Source organism: Nannospalax galili, unplaced genomic scaffold (genome assembly GCF_000622305.1).
Source record: "Nannospalax galili isolate Female #2095 unplaced genomic scaffold, S.galili_v1.0 scaffold1149, whole genome shotgun sequence".
Lineage (NCBI taxonomy): Eukaryota > Metazoa > Chordata > Mammalia > Rodentia > Spalacidae > Nannospalax > Nannospalax galili.
The window spans coordinates 758,097-774,327 of NW_008359817.1; the positions used below are offsets into that span (position 1 = coordinate 758,097).

General features: G+C 40.1%; 1 protein-coding gene across 2 annotated transcripts in view; it reads right to left on the minus strand.

Moving 5' to 3' along the window:
* Bbs9 (Bardet-Biedl syndrome 9) overlaps window positions 1-16,231 on the minus strand; it is a 530,763-nt gene that overhangs the window by 348,278 nt on the left and 166,254 nt on the right. The window lies entirely within an intron of this gene.

A 16,231-nucleotide genomic window follows, 5' to 3' on the forward strand; every position in this document is an offset into this window, starting at 1 on the left:
TAGAAATATTGAAGAATACTCAGGCTGAAATGAAGAAGGAAGTGAAACACTCAGTAAGCCAATTAGAAATGACAGATGAAAGCCTCACTAATAGGATGAATGAAATAGAAAACAGAATATCAAGACTGGAAGATAAAGAGGACGAACTGGACCACTCAAGCAAAGATTATGAAAAATTTAAGAAATCACAAGAATGGAATATGCAGGAATTGAGTGATACCATAAAAAGACCAAACTTGTGAATCATAGGCATACAAGAAGGAGAAGAATCCCAAGACAATGGCATGGACCAGATCTTCAACAGAATTGTGGAAGAATATTTCCCAAACTTAAAGAAAGACATGCCCATACAAATACAAGAAGCATACAGAACACCAAACAAACAGGATCAGAACAGAAACTCTCCACGGCACATCGTAGTAAAAACACTACTCGCACAAAACAAAGAGAAAATTCTGAAAGCTGCAAAAGAGAAACAAGTCACATATAAAGGAAAACCCATTAGGATCACAGCTGACGTTTCAATGCAAACTATGAAAGCCAGAAGAGCATGGACCAAAGTATTCCCAGTGTTAAGTGACCACAGTTGCCAACCCAGATTACTATATCCAGCCAAAATGTCTATTATAATTGAAGGGGAAAGAAAAATCTTCCATGACATAAATAGGCTGAAGGAATCCTTGTCACAAAACCAGCCCTTCAGAGAGTTCTGGGAGCAATACAAAGAGCTGAAGAAAGGAATGACTATACCCAAGGGGTTGCAGAAAGAATTCCAACGAGGGTATAACAGGGTAAAAGTACAGCTACAGCAAGAATAGCCTCACAATAAGCTATAACTTTATTTCATGTAATTTTATTTCCATTAAGCTGTGTATGAAGTGCTGAACTTTGACTTTCTGATGTGGCAATGGATAGGTTCGTGTACACAGTGGCTGCAGTGATGTCTTAAAGAACAACAGATGGGTTGGAACGAGAAGCAAAGCATTTCCTACCATCTGAAGCCTGCAAAAACTGGAAAGCCAGGACATGACTGCCAATTCCATTCCTCCACGACTCTCATTGTAGTATCTGTTAATTTCACAAATATTTCTGTTATTTAGGCACCTTGGATATTGCTTCCATGGGAGCTCTGTCTGCTAACTCACAGGAGCCACATGCTGTATTCACACAGTATTGAAATGGGTGAAGCCTGGAAAAATGAAGGGTTTGTTTTTTCTAACAGTCCTGAACAAATATACTTGCTTGCTCCATCATTAACAAAGGGGTTTATAAAAATGGAATGCAAACCTTTTGTATTCCTAAATGTTCAAAACTATTTCAAAATTCATTTCTAAATGTAAATTGAATATAGCTCAAATCATGAAATTTTTTGAGCCAGCCATGGTGGTGCACATTGTAATCCCAACACATGGGGGTAGAAATAGGAAGATCATGCGTTCAAGATCAATATGGGCTATAGAGCAAGAAACTGCTCAAAATACACACACACACACACACACACACACATATATATAAAACTAGACATGGTGGCTCACATCTGTAACCCCCACTCTTAGGAGGCTGACATAGGAGGATCCCCAGAATTTCAAAGCTAGCCTGGGTTACATAGAGTAAGGAGAGCCTAGGTACATGGAGATTTTGTCTCAAAAAACAAAACAAATATTTTAATTAAAATTTTCAATTGATAATATTTATACCTACTCATTTAAATTATAAAGACAAGATGGAAGAAGAGAAATTTGCTATTGGAAATAAATACAAATGAGAAACATAAAAGGTATCTAAAAGCAAAATATATTATTTTTATTGTATTTTAACTACTGAAACGTCAGAAATTTCTTGGGCTGTGGATGAAGCTCAGTTGGTAGAATCCTTGCCTAACATGAAGAAAGCCCTGAGTTTGATCTACAGCACTGCGTAAATAGGTCATGGTGGTGAATACCTATAATTCCAGCACTCAGGAGGTAGAGACAGGAGCATCACAAGTTCAAAGTCATCCCCATCTATATGGGAGTTCAAGGCCAGCTTCATCTATATGAGCTTCACCTACCATCTCAAAAAAAAATTTTTTTTTTAATTAGAAATCTCATTTATGAACCGCAAATTTTCCTTTAAATAATAATAAAAAGGGGTTCTGGAAAGATGGCTCAGCACCTAAGAGTACTTGCTGCTGCTCTTCAGGGGACCCAAGTTCCATTTCCCAACACCCACATCAAGTAGCTCACAACCACCTTTACTCCAGCTCCAGGGATCTGATGCTCTCTGCTGACCTCCACGGGCATCCACATATACATTGTGGCACACAATCACACATTCACATAAATAAAAATAAATAAAATCTAAAAGAAAGAAAGAAGAGAATAGCTTCTATATTGATGCTCTTGTTAAACATATTTAATAAGTTAACTTTCTTGTTTAGTTCCAATTTTATGCAAAAATGCATAAAGCACTTGGGACACTGCCTGGCAGGTAGTGAGTAATATAACTCAGCTATCATCAACATGGATTTCTAGAACAGTGTTACAGTGAAATAACATGTTTCTAATCATCCTACAAATATATGTCCATAAAACATCTTCATAATATATCTCGCTAAATATCTATAAATATTTAAAATCCTCTCATTCTAAAACAGTTGAACATTAAAGACAGTTTGTGATGAAAAACAAGAGAAAAAAATCAAATATATGTTTCTACCCTATGCAAATTTTTATCTAGTCAAGGCTTATCAATATTAGAATATAAGTGCTAATTAGAACACAGCTCATTGTATTTCACTATTCTGCATTAAAGAGTCAATCTTCAATAATGGAATGTTGCCAACTACTTTAAAACTGGTAAACTTTGAAGCTGGACATGGTGGCACACACCTTAATCCCAACACTGATAGGACAGAGGCAGGCAGATCTCTGTGAGATCCAGGTCAGCCTAGTCTACATATTGAGTTCCAGACCAACTGGGACTATGGGGCAGCCCTGTCTCAATAATAAATAATTATAATAATAATAAAAATCTTCAACTTGAATTAGTACAGTTTTCTTATGAGATTTTTTAAAAATATTATAGACTCAAAATAAATTATACAGGTATCTATCTAACCTTTCTTAACATATAAAGAATATAGCCGTTTTCTTTTTGTTTTATGACTATTTTAAAACATCCTTATTTGAGGGCTAGAGAGCTGGCTAGTAGTTAAAAGCATTGGCTGCTCTGGCAGAGGACCTGGGTTCAGTTTCCAGCACCCACATGGGGGCTCTGACATCCCTCTTCTGATCTCTGTGGGCACTGGCTGACATGGGTGTACTTACATACTTAAAAGCAATACACTCATACACATAAAACAAAATTAATAAATACAATAATTTTTACAAAGAATTAATGAACTATTAAACTATCAAAGCCAAATGTTTCAAGCTAGCAATCTAGCCCTTACTGAATTTAAGATCCTAATGTTGTAAGGGCCACAGCAAGGCAATGGTAACTGTTACCACCCTTCAAGTGCCTCCCTTCAGATAACAACTGATTCTAATTGTAAATCACCCAACATCAGCCCAGATAGTGAACCCTATTACAACCTTTTGTTTTGTCAACAACTCAAATTTGCACCACAAAGCCAGTTCCAAAATACAGGCTACACATGTTAAACTGACCAAGTGAAGAAATTACATCTGAGACAGAGACCTAGTGGGTAAAGGTCTGTACTGCCAAGCCTGATCACCTGAGTTCAACCCACAGTATTTACATGGTGAAAGGAGAGAAAAGACTCCTTCAAGTTGCTATTTGGCCTCTGCATGCATGTTGTGACACACACAAGAGCACAACTGTGTACGTGCACATTCACACACACAAATAGGAAGGAAGGAAGGAAGGAAGGAAGGAAGGAAGGAAGGAAGGAAGGAAGGAAGGAAGGAAGGAAGGAAAGAAGGAAAGAAGAAGGAAAGAAGGAAAGAGAAGGAAAGAAAAACTAAATCCATATGAAGTTCTTCAACGAAGACATCAGAAATACATAATACTAACATAATCAAAAAATTAAATTATTATTTTCTTTTTATATTCACCAGTAAGCAACAAAGAAAATATTCCTCCTCTGGGAAATACAGATATGGGGAGGGGGTGTAAATCATATTATCTTTGAAACCGAGTCAAATTCCAGTTACAAGAAGAGCCAACTATTCTATTCAAAGTACGGAAAGACATAAACTTAGACATAATTCCCAAGAAAGATAAAAGCAGTCACCAAGCTGACAGAAAAGCTCTCTAGAGCCAAAGGGTCAAGAAGGTATGAGCTGAGTGAAACGTAAAACCTTTCATAACCAGGATGAACAAAACATTTTTCTTCTGGCCATGATTCTAGTTAGCAACTAGACCTTCCTCCACCCCATAATATCTGTTATGGGTTAAAAAATCAGGAACCCAAAACACAAATGCACTTTTCCCACAAACATGGATTATTTTCTTTGAGACTGAGAGCTTCATTTTTTAAGAGACATTGACAGACTCAATGATTGTGTAACTATAGAGAGGCTATTCAGTGGAAGTTTGTGGTACTAGATAGAACTCTACCATTAAAATGCTCAATTTATAAAACAAAAGACCGCAAGCCTAACTAGCACTCTAAACACAACTCCTAATCTTTGGCTATATAGCATATCTAAGATCTCTTGTAGGCAAATAGAATTGCTACCGATTGCAACAAAATCAAACAAATTAGTTCTATAATTACTATTATACTCTTGATGAGAATGGAAGACATGGTGTTTTATATGACTGCATTTAAAAAGTGACAGTAACTACAGGACTCCTAAGTTCAATAAGGAGAACTTCCTGAGGCCCGTAACCCTCAGGAAGGTTATTTGGTTTTTTGTTGTTTTTGTAGCCCCAGCTGTCCTGGAACTCACTATGTAGACCAGGCTGGCCTTGAACTCACAGAGATCCACCTGCCTCTGCCTCCCGAGTGCTGAGATTAAAGGCGTGCACCTCCACACCTGGCAGGAAGATTATTTGTAACAAACAATGAAGATAGGCGTTTTAACTCATTTATATGATTACAAGCCAAAATATCATACAAGCATTTATGAAAAGTAACACAAAAATGGCAGGCTATCTGTAAATGATGGCTTTGAAACTTAGCTAAAGGAACATTAAAAGCATAATTCTTGTGCTTTCCTAGTTTAAAAACAAACCATATTAAATATAAAGGCCATCTCATAAAAGACCTTGAAACTCACACTATAGAAATATATGCATGTAATAATGACCATTCTTCAATGTTACTGACAGAAACAATCATTCCAAATCACAACTACTAAGGCCCCAACAAAAATAAAAAATACACTTAATACATGTTAGGTTGCCGGTAGACTTCTAAAATGGCACCAAAGTTCCCAATATTCTAAAATGGTGTCCAAGTTTAGGCCTGGAAAGTCCCTCTGCTTATCCGGGGACCAACTAATCCTGAGCTAAACTGCATATGCTACATCATGGAAAGTTACCCAAGAACCTAACTGCCTATAATAGATATCTGACTTCCCCTACTGGCTGCTGCTCTCTCTGTTCCCAGGAGGCAGTCCAGGGGTTTGTCCCCAATAAACTGCTGTGCTCCATGGAGTGGTCTTGGTTGCTAGTCTTTGCTGCATGCTTCTATACAAATGGTGCTGAAAACCTAAGAGGAGTGACCAGGTATCCTATGACCCGATTCCTCCTTTTACCAAATCAAAGTGCTGACAGGACACTCCTGTGACTCGGGCCATCTTGCCTCTGCTGGCTCCCGCCACTCCACATCTGGCCTGAGACTTCGAGTCCATCTTCTCAGCTACTTTCCTGTGTCCTGCTCACCCTGTGACAGAATTCGGGTAAGTGCTCCTCTCAGAGCTGCTGGTCTATTTCTCTCCCCACCCCCTTTCGCTCTCCCTTCTTCATTCTTCTCCTCTCCATTTCTCACTGTACCGCCTTCCTCCACCTTTTTATGTGGAGGTCTGCCCTTCTCTCTGAGGTGTTCAACTCAGTTTCAAGTCATACGGGTAAGCCAAACATCTTCCCATGATCTTCTGAGAGTGCCCCTCACTTTTCCTCCAGCACCTTGACAAGCAACTGGGCCCTTTTCTCACTCGGGAATGGCATCTCACAAGGATGCCTCTCATGGCTGCTGCTTCTCTGGGAAGACCTCACTCTCCCCTTCCTCATCCTCGTCTTGGAAGACTCTCACAACTCAAAAGGTCAAGGTGCCTTGGAAGTTCCAAAGCTTCCCACCAGTAACCTGTGCTAAAACCTCTCCTCTCCCTTCCTCAACCTGGGCTTGGAAGGTTCTCTGCTTCATATTCTCTACGACCTGAGTGGCTCAGAAGCTCCAAAGCTTCCCTCTGGGCCCCATACAACCCTTCCCTTCTCCCTTCCTTGCCCTGGGCTTGGAAGGTTCTCTGCTTCATACTCTCACTGGTCACGACTTCAGGTGACTGAGAAGCTCTGGTGGCCTCCCATTATGTCCTTGTCCTCCCCCCCCTCATTCCTTGTCCTCCCCCCCCCCCCCCCCCCCCCCCCCTTTGTCCTCTACCAGTGTATCTCTTTCTCCCTCCCTTTGCTGGGGATGGTCTCTGATCCCTGGCTGATACACATATTTTCAATCTAATTTTAGGTCTCCTTTTCTTCCACCCTTTACTCAAGGCTGTCTCTTCTCCTCCCTCTAAACCATTCTGGGTTCCCTGCACAGATGAAATGGCCTGACCCTCCTGTCCCCCTCCCACAGCCCTTTTTCTGCTTCTGGACCCAGCCTCAGACATATAGGTCTGTATAACGTCTGCCCGCTTTCCTAAATTCTTCAGAGAAGCATAATTTCTCTCCTTTTCTTCCACATTCCTTTTCCAAACATGTTTTCTTTAACTCTTTGGGGTGCCCTAGCATCTTGTACTTCTTTACTTTTCTCTAAAGCTTTCTTCCCCCAGTCATGTGACTGCCAGTCCATCACATGTCTGATTTCCGAGCAGGCTCTAAAATTGCAAGGCCTTGTGGTTTTGTCCTAAAGTTTCTGCTTGGGTTCATTCTTAAATTCTTTTATAAATGAGACGAAGAACTCTCTAGGGGATGCTCTTTCTCTCCATATCATCTTGGTGTCCACTAAGGGACCCCAAAATTCTAATAATTTATTTATTTTTTGGCCATATGGAAATTATCCACAAGTGCAATGATTTTGCCTAGTAAGCAGTAGAACTCCTTTATCAATTTTGCTATCTTGACTCAGGCATTTGAGACTGCTAACTGTTTCTTTCCCAGACTTTTTCTCAGGCTTTTGAGTATTTTTTTCTCCACCATGGTTCTCTCTATGGGTGGGGGAAAGGAGAACAATCTGAGGGGCCTGGAATTTGGACCTCAGTCCCTGTTGTGCATCAAGCAGTGCTTAGACCATGTGGTACCAAGGCAGCTACTTTTCTAAGTAGATGTAAGAATTTTTAAATGTTGATGAACAATGAGAGTCACACTCCATGCTCGGGTAAGACATGTGCTCTCAGAGCAAAAGCCCAAGGATGTGGTTGCTGGACATAGCTTTCCCTGCCAACCCCCTTTTTTTTTCGTCTGCCTTCAGGAGTTGCTTTTCTAGCAACAGCTTGTATCTAGGAATGAAGAGATCCAGAACACATTGCTTCAAATTCACAGTTGCAATGGGTGGTGAGAGACATGGGCTCCTTTCCTTGGTTTGAGACCACGAATTTCTTTGCTTTTCTTTCCTATTTGGACCTACATATATGAGAGTACTTTCTCCTGCTATATAAGTATGATAACTGGGTTCTTTCTAAAAGTTAAAAAAAGGGTTGCTGTCCACATTTAATCTGTGAAACATGTGACTCACATAGGGCTTGTATCCTGGTAGGTTATAGGCTTATTTTATCATGGAACTGAGCTCACTAATGTAGCCATGTGGCTTTGTCGTCATCATGGCTGGTGACCTCACCAAGAGGGAGACAACCATGTGAGCTGGTCTCCATCTTGGTTGATGACATCATCAATATGGGGACAGCCACATGGCTCAGTTGCTATCTTGGACAATAATATTTTTAAAAGGGCAGTGACCCATGTGACCTTGCCACCATCTTAATCCAAACACATGGCATAATTCAAAATGGCAACACCTAGGACTTTACTAGTACTACTGAACTTTAGGGGCTCATGATAACCTGGGTAAAATACTAATTGCTTGGTAAATTCTCACAACAAATGGTAAATTTATTTGTGAACGTCATTATGCAAGTTTGTTGAAGGTCTGAGCAGGGTTATAGAGATATAAAGTTGTTATAATTACTGTGACAGGTTCACCCTCCCATCTGTGACAGTCAAAAACTTTCAGTCCACTCCTCTGGCTTGTACTGCACCCCCATTTACAGGCTTGAATTAAATGGATGCAGACAAGTGTTACCTATGGCTACTAAAACATGTCCTTTAGGTTTCTCTGTATTATGCAAGTGTTACTTTTGGTATTTTCTTTTGCCCATAACAAGATAATTTGGCTCAAGAGGAGCTAGGTTTTACCTGCTTGAACGAGTTGTATGCAGCACAGAAGGAAACTGAATCTTGATCATTTTATTTCTTGTGTATAGATATGTGAGGTGACCCCCCCCCTTCTAAAAAAACTGTAAATTGGGGTATGGGGGACTAGAAAAGAAAGGAAACATCTGCTTCTGTTTGTAGTAGAACACACTTCATTTGAGACAGACCTAAGAAAAGTATTTTAAGTTCCTTTCCTGGGTTATGCCTGCTTAACATGTGATGTTAAATCTCTTTTTCCTGACTTAGGCCCACTCCTTCCACATTATCTGGATATCCCTCTATGTACCTAGATCAACTAAGGTAATCTTAAATTCCCTAAGGTCAATTCTCAGTCAAATGTTAAATTAATTCTTATCAAGACTAACTTAAAGAAAAAAATAAATGTCTAGTCAAGTTTTATTTAAGAATGTATGGTTTCTGCTTAAGCTTTATCTACATATTACATGGTAATTAAAAGTACCCGGACTAGTATAACTAACCTTCTTGGGTGTTTAATAACCATAATTTAAGGCTTAAAATAATCTGTTCAGAGGGACTTAAAGGGACAATTTTTGTTCCTTGCCTTCTAAGGTGGACTAAGTCTCAGGGAACTATGGGGGGGTCTCTCAAAAATGTCCTGTAACTGTGATGAATCACCTGTCTTCCAGTTTAGGGAGGCCCCACTAGAAGGACTCAAACTAGTGTCCAGACTACAAAGAGGAGGGTCAACAGAGAAGAAAAGTGTCCTCTACAGTTGAGCAAGACCTTCTGACTTATCCTCACATACATGGAACTGGTGAAAGAAAAGTCAAAGGAGGCAGGGGCTGCCCCCAAAGCACAATCGATCCCCTGGGGACCAGAGCCTCAACTGACCTTCACAGCAAAACTAAACTTCAATTAATTTGGGCCAATTGTATGATCTTAAACACACAACAGGAAAAGTATAACCAAAGATTAAAATGATTGTAGATTTCTTTAAGAATTCAAAGGATTGCACTTCCCAATCAGGCTTAAGTTCATATAAAGATGTTACTTAGACAGTTCCTCACTAATGATTTTTTTCTAAATAAGAAAATGCTGCTCAGATGTAAGACTTCAAATCCTGGCCTAATCAACTCTTCAGTGCCTACCTGCAGCCAATAGAAAAAACCCACTATTGTTCTTACCTGAAAATTAAATGATGGCTAAATTTCTTCTCTCTCCCTGTCTAGAGGCCATTTTTTAGGAGGTAACTCACACTATGATTCCAGCCACTCCAACAACTATCAAAGTGCCTGAAAATCAAATCCTGAGTCCACCCATGTCAGAAAATAGATGGATGCTTTTGGAAGCCCTCATCAAGAAACTGATTTGAACATTTAAACTTCACTCTGTTCCTGGCTCCCTGCCTAGAATTTGTGCCTAACTACTCTTGCCTTTACTTCTCATTCCCTTCCTTGGTCCAATGATATCCATCCTCCTTATAATGTAATTATTCCATACTTTTTAAATTTTTTTTCAGAACAGAATCAGTGGGGTGACCTGACAGTCAGTGAACCCCATGCTCTTAACCAAATTCCCTCAGGTCTCCTACCACCACCTGCCCACCTGACCCCAAACTTCAGACTGATGTTCCAGCCTTTTGAGAGCACCCCTCTTTGCTGACATCCCTGTCCAGCAGGAAATAGCTAACAAAAGATGCCCGTAGCCCCTTATAATCAACAAAAGCCTGGAATGTTAGGTTGCCGGCAGAGTCCTCAAATGGTGGTGCAAATCCCAATATTCTAAAATGGTGGGTCTGAGCTTTGCCCAGAGATGTCCCTCTGCTTATTGGGAGACCAATCAATCTCAAGCTAACCTTCCCAGATTTGTCATGGAGAGTTATCATAAAGGACCTAACTGACAATAAAAGATGTCTAACTTCCCCTGCTGGCTGCTGCTGTCTCTGATGCCAGGAGGCAATCCAGCAGTTTGTCTCCAATAAACTGCTGTCCTCCTTGGAGAGTCTTGGTCAGTGGTCTTCACTGTGTGCTTCCATACAATATGTAAATATGTAATTCTACTCCTCTACCCCCATAATCTGTGTGTTCAGTTATAGTACCCACCAAGCCCCAAGCTGAAGCTCCTCTTTTTTGGTAGGGGCCCATAACAGTCAAGGCTTCTCTTCCTCCATCTAGTAGTTCTTAATATAAGCCCAAATTACAGTCTTATCACTTAAGTCACATGGTAGGTTTCTTAAAATTGATTTACCCCTACTAATAAGTTTAAGATCTTTTATTTACCGACCAAATACATCAAGAAGGCAAAATAGAACAAGGCAATAAAATTACCAAGGACACAAGAGCAGGGGAGGGGCAGCATTTCTTAGGAAAAAGCTAATGATGGAAACAATGAAATGCAGGATCTTAAACACAGGAAAATAAGCTAAATTTAATGTGATCTAATTATAATTCCAAAAGCATTAGTTACAACCAAACAACATAATTTCTAGACAATCACAAAAATAATACAAGAGAAAAGTTAGGAGAATAATAAGAGTAATGTCAAAACCCACTATGTCAAATTTCCTGAAACCATGTAAATTCTTTCACTAAGTCAGAATTTGGCTCTAATGAATACTGTGCAGAGACAAGACATTAACTGGCAGGAAGGACAGTGGATATCCGGTTACTAATGATGGAAGTGTTTGCTGTGAAAAGTCAAGAGCTTAGCAACCACTGAAGAAATATATATGTCTTTTTGCTAATATTTTATTATTTTTATTTTATGAGTATGAATAGATTGCCTGCATGTATATAAGTATATCCATGTCATGCAAGGCCCATGAAAGTGTAAAGAGAGTGTAGAATTCCCCTGAAACTGCAGTTACAGATGGTTGTTAGCCAACATGTGGGTACTGGGAATTGAACCTGGGTCCTCTACAAGAGCAGCCAGTGCTCTTAACAGCTGAGCCACCACTCCAGCCCCCAAATATGTATATTTCTTTTGAAAAAGTTTAAGAAAATTAAACAGCTTAATCACTGGCTTAGGTAGAAATATTTTTTAATTAACAAGAAGCTAGAACTGGAAAAAAAGTCAATTCATCTTTTTAAAAAAGAAAATCTTTATTTAGTAGTATTTCACAGTACAATTCCCAACCTCCCTTCGAGCTGTCGGTCAAGGTAGCCCAAGAGACTCCCCAAATTATACAGGCTATTACCACAGCCCTTTATTATCTCCAAGAACTTTAAGGTAAGACCCTATTGCTGAAGACAGAACATACTTCGGACGCAGGACTTAGAGAAATGGAGCTGGAACTAACCTAGAATCCACCTACCTGAAGGCAGGCTCTCATAGTTTTGGAGTATACTATACAAGCTGCTAAGGGAGAAAAATCAATCACTAGTTCATCGCCAGTTTTAAAGCCTACTAACCACAACAATGACCAGCACAGCAAATTATATTGGTGTATAGTAGCACTTTTATCTTGAGGGTAATCAAGTTACCTAATTTGATTTCAAGCCCACTTAATGGGATGGAACTCATGTGTAGCACTGTAAATATATCCAAATACACATGGATGCAGAGGTCACAGACCTTAGAGAAAACCCAAAAACTGTCACATCCATAGACAACGTAATTTTTTACTACATAGTAAATTTGAATCCTTATATATACAGACAAGTATGCCAGTCACCACTCAGCAAAAAAAAACTACTTTCGCAACAAAATGAGATTATTTACAGAGTTCCACAACTGGTCACACACAGAGAATAAGTGTCTGGGAGATGCCTAACCCTAAGTCACACATCTACAATGGAATCTCTATACCTAAGGCTCACAGAACATAGTGGAACTGTGTTAAGTGGTAGAAAGAATACTAATGCATCTCTCAATTCTCATCAGCAAAGCTTCATCATGCTACAGAGAGCAATGAGCACAAAAGGCCACCACTGGCCAAAGTATAGAGGAAAAGAGACTACAGAGTGTGGGTACCCGGATAGGCCGCCTATATTAAACCTCACCCACCTAGGGCTCAGGGACCATTGTAGAAAAGGGCGCAGAAAGATTGTAAGAGCCAGGAGAGGAGGTGTATGACCATAAGGAAAAAGACTCATACAGGCTCCTGGGACCTTGCTCATATGAACTTAGAGCAATAGTGACAGCATGCACAAGACCCATGCAAACTTCAGACAAAAATCAGCATAAAACTAGTGAAATGGGCAAAAGGCCACACCTTTGGTGAGGAGATCATTGCTCGTTAAGGGAAACTTAACCTTTTGATTTTCTTTAAGGGAGTGATGCTAGACAGGCTGAACAGGCTCCAGTGGTTGAACTGACACTAAGGGACATCTGGGTACACAAACATGACTTAATAGGCCTTAATGCATGAAGGCCTATGGGTGGCCTATGGGGGGGGGTACAGATAGGAAAGGGGGGCTAAATATGATTAAGATATATTGTATGGGGACTGGAGAGATGGCTCAGTGGTTAAGAGCACTCACTGCTCTTGCAGAGGACCAGGTTTGATTCCCAGCACCCACATGGCAGCTATGAACCATCCTTAACTCCAGTTCCGGAGGAATCCAAAACGCTCTTCTGACCTGACCCTGACGGCATTACACAACACTGGTGCACTCACATACATGCAGGCAATACACTCATACACATAGGATAAAAATAATAAATAAAATATTTTTTTAAAAGATATATTGTATGAAATCCACAAAAAATCAATTAAAACTATTTGAATATAGGCACAGCTGCCAGCTTCCTGATGCCAGCATCTTTCCTGGGTAAGTCCAGCAGCACCCACTGCAACTTGACTCCCCAAGCCTCATTCACCCTCTCAGCTCCCCCACAACATCTCTCCTCATTGCCTGGGTACTGGCCCATTTCTTGTCTTGGCACCCCAGACCCCTGGAATGACCTCTTGGGCCAGAGTCCCTACTGCTTCTTGATCTGTTGCATCCAAACAAACTCAGTTCCTCCCAGCTGTCCCCTGGAGCCCTCTGGATCTGGTCCCGCCCCCACATACCTTTGCTTCCCTGGGCAGGTCAGCCACCAGCTTCCTGGTGCTAGCATCTTCCCTGGCTGGGTCCTGCAGCACCCACCATGCCTTGACTCCCCAGCCTCGTTCACCCTCCCAGATACCCCGGCCCATCTCTCTTCCTAGCCTGGGTACTGGCCCATTACTTGTCTTGGTACCCCAGAACTTTGGACTGACCTCGTGGCCCAGAATCTCCACTGCTTCCTGATCCTCTGTATCCATACCAACCCAGCTCCTCCCAGTAGTCCCCAGGAGCCCTCAGGACCTCTTCCCACCCCAACCTCCCTTTGCATCCCTGGGTGGCACAGCCACCAGCTTCCTGGGACCAACATCTTTCCTGGGCCCTACTCCCAGGCCACCCCAGCCTCCAAATTCCTGAGGTCAGCATCTTTCCTGGAGAGATCCAGACCTTAGAAGAAATCCTGCGAGCATCTAATCCTCATATGACTTGCACCTATGTGGGAAATACTGAAGATAAAAGCAATTTGGCCACACCAATATAAAACCAGCAGAGAAAAACTGAAGCCTAGACCAACCAGCTATTCATGCCCAACAAGTAAACCACAAAGGCACATAAAGTTTAAAAAATAGACCTAAACTCAACAAAGAAAGACTTGCATCTCACACAAGAATCAGAAACTACAAAAGAAATCCACATGCCAAAGTCACAGGGAATAAATAATACCGTAAAAACCAAAATAATATATCCCCACCAAGTACCAACAGTCCTCTAGAGGAGTACAGTGAGAACCCCCTAGAGATAACACAGGACATGGAATTCAAAAGAACAATTAAAAATATGATAAAAGAATTCAGTGAATTTAAAGAACACACAAACAAAGGAATCGGAGAACTAAAAGAAGATGAGATAAACTTCTGAATGAATTCAGAAAAGAGAAATATTGAATACTGAGGCTGAAATGAACAAGGATGTGAAACAGCCAATTAGAAATGAGAAAGCCTCACCAATAGGATGAATGATATGGAAAACAGAATATCAAAACTGGAAGATAAAGTGGACGAACTAGACCACTCAAGCAAAGATAATGAAAACTTTCATAAAACACAAGAATAGAATATGCAGGAATTGTGTAACACCATAAAAAGACCAAACTTATGACTCACAGGCATACAGGAAGGAGAAGAGTCTCAAGATAATGGTATGGACCAGATTTTCAACAGGATTGTAGAAGAAAATTTCCCAAAACTAAAGAAAGATATGCCCATGCAAATATAAGAAGCACATAGAACACCGAACAGACGGGACCAGAAAAGAAACTCTCCAGGGCACATCATAGTAAAAACACTAAATGTGTAGAACAAAGAGAGAATACTGAAAGCTGCAAAAGAAAAAAAAGTCACATACAAAGGAAAAACCCATCAGGACTACAGCTGACTTTTCAGTGCAAAATATGAAAGCCAGAAGAGCCTGAATCAAAGTATTGCCAGTTCTAAAATGACCACAGAGGCCAACCCAGATTACTTTACCCAGCCAAAATGTCCATTATACTCAAAGGTAAAAGAAAAATCTTCCAAGACATGAATACGCTGAAAGAATTCATGCCCACAAAACCAGCCCTTCAGTGAGTTCTTGAAGCAATACAAAGAGCTGAAGAAAGAAACGATTATACCCACAGAGGTACAGAAAGAAACTCAATGAAGGTATAACTGTGGAAATGCACAGCTATACCAAGAATGTGAAGAGAAATAAAAATGACAGGATTCAATAGACATCTTTCATTAATAACTTTAAATATCAATGGACTGAACTCCCCAGTCAAAAGACACAGACTAGTTGAATGGATTAAGAAACAAAACCCATCTTTTTGCTGTCTGCAAGAAATTCATCTCACTTTCAAGAACAGGCATCACCTTAATGTGAAAGGAGAGAAAAAATTATACCAAGAGAATGGTACTAAGAAAAAAGCAGGTGTTGCAATTCTAATTTCTGACAAATAGACTTTAAACTAAAACTAATCAGAAAAGATAAAGAGGGCCACTTCATTCTCATCAAAGGAACAATAGACCAAGAAGATAGCCATGAACATATATTCACCACACTCTGGTGCACCCAACTTCATAAAAACAGTACTACAGGACTTTAAGAGGCAGATTAATCCCAACTCATAAATAGTAGGGGACTTCAATTCCCCATTGTATCCAATAGACAGGCCAACAGGACAGAGAATTAACAGAGAGACATCTGAATTAAACAATACCATATATCATATGAATCTAACAGATATCTAGCGAACATTCCACCCAAGCACCAAAGGATATATTTTCTATTTAGCACCCCGTGGAACCTTCCCCAAAATTGACCATATACTGGGGCACAAAACAAACCTAAACAAATACAAAAAGATTGAAATAATTCCATGCACTCTTTCAGACCACAATGCAACAAAGCTTAAAATCAATACTGGAAGAAACCCTAGAAACTACATGAACACATGGAGATTAAACAACACACTCATGAATGATGAATGGGTCAAAGGAGAAATTAAGAAAGAAATAAAAGTATGCCTGGAACTAAATGAAAAAGACAATACAATACAACAAAACTTCTGGGACACATTGAAAGCAGTCCTTAAAGGGAATTTTATAGCTCTAAGGGCCTCCATCAAAAAATTGGAAAGAACACAAATAAATGACTTAACATTGCAACTTAACACACTTGAAAAGCAACAACAAACGAAACCCAAACCC